This window comes from Cydia pomonella, chromosome 6 (genome assembly GCF_033807575.1).
Source record: "Cydia pomonella isolate Wapato2018A chromosome 6, ilCydPomo1, whole genome shotgun sequence".
In the NCBI taxonomy this organism is placed as follows: domain Eukaryota; kingdom Metazoa; phylum Arthropoda; class Insecta; order Lepidoptera; family Tortricidae; genus Cydia; species Cydia pomonella.
The window spans coordinates 9,416,216-9,423,660 of NC_084708.1; positions in this window are offsets into that span (position 1 = coordinate 9,416,216).

A 7,445-nucleotide genomic window follows, 5' to 3' on the forward strand; every position below is an offset into this window, starting at 1 on the left:
ATTTGCCTGCCTGCCAAAATTAATTAGAATTACACAATTGTGCCTTTTTCTTTTCTTTGTGTTATGTTATTAGATATGTAAAACAGACGTTACAGCTGTTCTTTTACTTTGATATTGGTGCTCAATATTTCGTAACTTGTTTTTACAATGATTTGTATATTTATTTATTTAAACTTTATTGCACAATACATGAAGAGTACAAATGGCGGACTTAATGCCAGAAGGCATTCTCTACCAGTCAACCATTTTTTTTTGTTGACCCAGGGGGAATCCGTTATGGATCCCACTGGCCCGGGAGGAGCCGAGTGGGTATGTCCGACTCCCACGGACTAAACCCCCTGGGGTGTTCTGGCGCTCGCTTTGTTGACGGGGTTTCGGGAACACGGTTGCAGGCCACCGATACCCTGCCGGCGTTGCCCTTGCGGGACCATCTTTTCGGGCTGCTCGAGCAGCCTACTTCGCTGAAGGCACCTCGGAACACGCGAGGGCCTTCCAGCTCGGAACCTCTTCAGGCGGGTGATGGAACTACCGACCCATCACCCGCAGGGTCCCGTTAGGGTGGCAGCATTCGGGCCGCGAAGGCTCTTCGCCGCCTGCCCGGCCTCCTGCGGCGCTGAGGGAGCGAGCTCGCATCATCCTCGCGCATTCGCTCTGCCGCCTCCTTCTGCGTCATGACGGTGACACTGAAGGAGGTCACTGCCGCCCATGCCTCCTCACTGTCCACCATGCGGCGGATTAGCGCCGGCAGTGACAGGTCACCTCCTATAGCCGTGGACAGGACAGCGTGAGGCTCCGCCCACGCAGGGCACTCTTCGCGCGTGTGCTTGGCCGTATCCACGGCTCCTCCTCCACAGTGGTGACACGCCGTTGTCGGCTCTCTTCCCACCCTCTCACACAAGTACCAGCCGAAGCAGCCGTGCCCCGTCAGGAGCTGTGTGAGATGGAAGGAGGGTGCGCCATGTTTGCGTTCGACCCATTCCTTCAGAACGGGCCGAATAGCAGCCACCAGGTCCCGGCTAGCTCCCAGGATCTCTAAACGCTCCGACCACTTTTCGAAGAGCACTTCTCGCGCCTCTTCCCGCCACTGGCGAACTTCTTGAGGGGCGGGCCAGTTTTCCTCCCTCCTAGCAGCCTGCACCCGCCAATAGACAGCGGACTGCACCTTGGCTTCAAGGTCCCATGGCGGGCTTCCAGCCAGCAGGCCGGCTGCTACATGTGAATTGTCACGGTACCCTCGAGCAACCCTGAGGGCTATAGGGCGCTGCGGTCGACGCAATAGGGCCGCACTTTTAGACCTCAGGGTATCCGCCCATATTGGCGCCCCGTAAAGCGCCATTGAGCGCAATACACTCATATAGAGCCGCCTGCAGGCCCCTCCCGGTCCGCCCAGATTTGGGAGAATCCGTCCAAGCGCTCCGGCTGCAGCCATCAACTTAGGTGCCAGGCGCTTGAAATGCTCTACGAACCTCCATTTGCTATCGAGGACGAGTCCCAGGTACTTCATCGTTGACCCGACAGCGATAGGAGTTCCTCCCACGGTAATTACTGCACCCTCCGGTGGTTTGTTCCGAGGCCCATGAAAAACCAGAACCTCGGATTTGTGCAGTGCCACCTCAAGACCTAGTTCCCGAATCCTGTGCACCACGTATGCAACCCCCGCTGTAGCTACATAGGCGGCCTCCCTGTAGGTCCTGCCACTGACTGATACGAGGGTGTCATCAGGGTGGCCCCGCGTAAGACCCAGTCGTACCCGATGTTCCACAGGAGCGGCCCCAAAACCGAGCCCTGTGGAACACCGCACGCCATCACCCGTCTTCCCCAGCCGTCCTTGGTTGGAAATACCACAACGCGCCCTGCAAAATAATCCGCCACAATTTTTTGCAAGTACTCGGGCACGTGGTGGTACTTTAGAGCCACCTTAATTGTTTCCCAGGGCAGGGTGTTGAAGGCGTTAGAGATGTCTAGCGATACAGACATCACAACCCCACCCCGAGAAACCAGTCAACCATGAGCTAAACCGAAATATCTAGTTAGTGCAGGGTCAGAATACAGTTAGAGTAAAAAGAAAATAACCGGCCAAGAGCATGTCGGGCCACGCTCAGTGTAGGGTTCCGTAGTTACTCTTCCGTCACAATAAGCTAAACTGGAGCTTAAAGTATAGTAAATTGTTAACCAAGGGATGAAACGGTACCTTTCACCCGAGTTAAACAAATAGGCAAATTTGCATAATCAGTACCTAATTAAAGTAAGTCTTTTTACTATGAAGGGAAAACTTTTTGCGATAACTCAAAAACAGCTAAACTGATCATGTCTGCTATAGTTTTCATTTAATGTCTTTCTTAAGCTCTACTTCCACGATTTTTTTTCATATTTTTTGGACCTATGGTTCAAAAGTTAGAGGGGGGGGGGGACACTTTTTTTTTTCTTTCGGAGTGATTATCTCCGAATATATTCACTTTATCAAAAAATGTTTCTCGAAAACCCCTATTAGTTTTGAAAGACCTTTCCATCGATATCCCACACTCTAGGGTTGAAGCGAAAAAAAAATTCACCCCCACTTTACGTGTAGGGGAAGTACCCTAAAAAAAAAAATTTTTAGATTTTATTGTACGACTTTGTCGGCTTTATTGATTTATATATCCATGCCAAATTTCAGCTTTCTAGCACTAACGACCACGGAGCAAAGCCTCGGACAGACAGACAGACAGACAGACAGACGGACATGGCGAAACTATAAGGGTTCCGTTTTATGCCATTTGGCTACGGAACCCTAAATTAACCCTAAACAAAATTATATGTATAATATTATACATGCATAAATAAATAAACATACATACATCATTAAAAGGAATTCCATGATATACACGTTACCGTTAACTTTTATACTAACTCCATGATACACAATACATGTTATTTATTATTCTGGTCCAGTGTTAATTACCCCGAAAAAACTCTTGTTACCTACTAAATGTTCTCATTTTTTTATGTCAATTGTATAATTTGCGAAATTATACCGATACTTCTTCAATTAGCTGACCAAGGGCGGGTTTTAAACCAGCAAGCTGTACCCGCACCTTTTTCATTACTTACACAATCAAATTGTTGCACATTGTGGAGATAAATACTTACCTACACTTTGTACCTAAGATAGACTACCTACCTAATACATATTTGTACCTATGAGCTGCTGTAAAAAATAATGAAATAAACGTATTTGTATTTGAAATATATACCCATTGTGAAACATCATGAGGACGACCTTTGAACCTTATCAAACAGATGCTTGCGCAACATGCGCTTGAAGGAAAATTTGTTCTGGGCTTTTCTAATAGAGAGAGGAAGATCATTCCACAGCCGGATTGCCTGGATGGTGAAGGAATTCGACATGAAACCTGTACGATGAATGATTGTGGCTTAAAAATAAAGCGGGAACTATGCTTTCATAATATTAAGTTCAAAATGTCTTTAATGTAGTAAAACTTGCCTTATTATTAAAGAAAAACCGTAGTTATATTTAAGCTCGTTTTAGACTGTACCTTTGTGATAGTGGGACAAAACAATAGGTACATTAAAATGACCAAATAGAAGTTCCCAAACTGAAAGTCAACATTTGCAAATATTACGATAAGGTACTACGGCAGAGTTGCGAGTAGATTGCGAGCAGGTGGCACCTCCATTCCACTGTCTCTTGATAATAACAACTATGTTGCACTCGAACTCGTCCCACTGACTAACCAGACTAACTTCTATCCGTCTGTTGCGAATTTGCGATATTAGAGTTAGTATGTCGGTGCGATCGATCAGATAATTTAATCTAGTTCTAAGGTACACATGCATAACGGAAATCATGGGCGCCGGATTAATAAATAAATAAATATTATAAGGACATTCATACACAAATTGACTAAGTCCCACAGTAAGCTCAATAAGGCTTGCTATGTGGCTACTTAGACAACGATATAATATATACTAAATATATATACTTAAATACGTAGAAAACACCCATGTCTCAGGAAATAATATCTATGCCAATCACAAAAATAAATGCCCTTACCGCGATTTGAACCCGTGACCATCGGCTTGATAGGCAGTTTCTTTATCCACTAGGCCAGACATGGTCGTCAATTAATAGAAATAATATTTTAATACTAATTTTATTCAGGATTAATCACTTACCTAAATAACAGATATGTTTTCGATATCGTTATTAGTACCTATTAGTTTTCAGTTATTTTTTGCACATAATAAGATTCACGTCTAGCTAAAATAGTATTTACTGTTGCTAATGTTTCTGTTTTACGAGTAGATAGAGTGAACGAGTTGCTTAAACAAATATCATATAAAATCCTTATTTTGCGTGCATCTGACGTACCTTACCAAAATAAAATATATTTAACTGGGAATAACTCTTTTAGAATATTTAGCATGAGTCTCACTGTAAAATCAAACAGTACGACAATGTAACTACTCACGTAACTATTCTACGGTTTCTGAGTGCAAAGCCAAAAGCTCCAAGTGTTCGTCTAACTTCTATCTCGTTTAACAAGTTGTACTTAGTCAATATACTCGTTTATGTATAGCGAAATGAGATTGCCGTTCCATGTAAGGAAGCCAGGCCAGATTTGAACATTAAACTGGCTGTAATATGACGACAATTAAAGGGCACTTCAGCTTTCACAAAGTTTAAATAAAATGATGATTTTGAGGTTATTTTCTGGAATACGTTTTAGCTGGTTTCTTTGAAACCAGAGATATCGAAGTCCCGCGCAGGGTAACGTTATTTTATACTATAAATAAGCGTAAGATTCGAATCCTGGTATATATCATAAACATATACATATCGTCGTATTATACCCACAACACAAGCCTTATTGAGCTTAGCGTACTGTGGGATTAGGCCGATTTGATTTTCGTTGGTTTGACATGAAAGAGGGTACTCAGCTTTGTTACCAACCGAAGCTTTATTCGATCAATCGCAATTTTTAGGGTTCCGTACCTCGAAAGGAAAAAACGGAACCCTTATAGGATCACTTTGTTGTCTGTCCGTCCGTCCGTTTGTCTGTCTGTCAAGACCCTTTTTCTCAGGAACTCGTGGAGGTAGCAAGCTGGATACTCAGGTCTACTGTCCCTTGGAGCTGTAAAAAAAAAATCAAACTTCTAAGCCAACACAATCAAAAGATTCAGCCGTTTATGCCGCAAATTTTCGCAAATTATCGACACTCGCAAGGGAATTAAAACCGACAGGGTACTTCCCGTGAACTCAGAATCTTGAAATTTGGTACGAAGCAACGTCTTATAGCACAGATAAAGGAAAAATTGCGAACACCGTAAATATTTAGTTACATCATATAATAAAAATATTTTTAATAATTGATATGACACGATTGTCGTGATGGATGAGCTTTTACTTATATATCTACAGGTTTGTACGGAACCCTCGTTGCGCGGATCCGACTCGCACTTGGCCGGTTTTATTATTTTTAGTGGCAGGGCATATACGTATTCGGCCCTATTCGAACTTTAAGATACGTCATAAATTTCCAAAAGATCCGTCAAAAGTGACGTTTTTTGTTTGAAGAAACGTCATGTTTGACACTGACATATCTAATCCATATCGTATGTTTAACTAATGTTTGACGTATCTTAAAGTTCGAATCGGGCGGATTGGCTGATGTGAAGATCTGCGCCATTAAAATATTTCTGAGAAAGGAAAAACCGTTAAAGAAATATTAGAAGCAAATTTTCATTTTAAATTATATATTTTTTTATAAATATGTTAATAAATAAATAAATAATAAATAAATATTATAGGACATTATTACACAAATTGACTAATTCCCACAGTACGAAACTTAAAAAAAAATTACATTATTTTTTAAAATTATGTAGGTATCAATTTTGTTCTGTTATGAAATATGTTAGCCTTATTGGCATTAATATCTCCTTTCTGTTACTAATTGAACTGTTTTTCTCTTTAGAATGTTTTTACTAAGAGTATACCAAAATCATGTATAATTTAATAATATTAACCGAGACGAATTATGAGTACTTACTATGACTTTGAATAGAATTCAAGAATCTTGCACAGATTGTATATTTTTCTGGATTCCCAATTGCGCAAGCAATTTAATAAGCATAGCATTTTTAGAGGTACTCGTAGTACCACGCGGCACATCTTATTTGGCAAATGAGAATAGATAAATTGGGGATCTTTTCACATTTCGTTGACTGACTATTCTGCGTTTCGGGCAAGGGAATAAAATTTACGCTTCACGCGACTGGAATAGGATTGGCGAAGGGCAGAGAGCATTTAGAAAAGTCGCCGCAAGCCAGAGATAAATTTATGTGATAAGTCTCCTAGGTGCTGACCTGGGTGAAAGACAGCGTTTACGCCACGTTGAGTGAACAAACATATGATGTATCTGATTGCACACTTGCAGGCAACTCTGTCATTGGCAAATTCATCACTGGCATGTTTGTTTTTCTTTCGCCTAGGCATATTTCACGTAATTTTATGAACAATTGTATTAATCAGATCACGTTTCACAATTAATTTAACCCCCCCGTTTTTTTCCGCAGAGCAAAGTAGGTAGCTATTGCTATTTAGTACCGATGAGCAAGTTTGATTCGATGATCCTAACATGCTGAGCACACGCGAGTAAAATAAAAATTTTGCTGCCTAAGACGGCCTCGTATCGCTCAGAGTATGCAAATATGCTGCTCCGTTTTCGTAAGCAGATCCGGTATCCTATGTAAAAATGTTCTTATCGTAAATCTTGCCCTTTTTGTGTATTTTCTTATCGTCACTTAACATATTAAAGTAGATTCAATCCATAAATACGAGTAGCAGTTTCAGGCGTACAGCATATCTTCCATAAGATTACTAAATTACTTGACTGTCAATTAAAAAACGTATATTATGTGTGTGTTATTCAGTTGTTTGCAATAGTTCCAAATTAAATTATCTTACTTTTCTTCTTGCGCAATTTATTTTATACGTATCTGATCAACTCTATGGTTGTCTGGCCTTTAAGCATCATGTCCGCCATTTGTACATTTTGTTTGGATTGAGTATTCTCAATCCAAGTTTAAATAAACAAATATATATTAGTACATTACGATAAAAGTGCGCAAAATAGGAAATTCGAAACGAGTGGTGATACATTAAAACACGACCGAAGGGAGTGTTTTAAATCGACACGAGTTGCGATTGTTGCGAATTACATATTCGCACATGTATCGTACAACATTATACAGTACATATGGCCCTTTAAATGTTCGACATAGTAACGTACCTAATATGCTAATTTTCGCACTAGTGCGGTAAAGTAGCACCATATGTACTGTAATAGTACATTACGATACAAGTGCGAAAAATAGGAAATTCGAAATGAGTGGCGATAAATTAAAACACGACTGAAGGGAGTGTTTTAAATCGACACGAG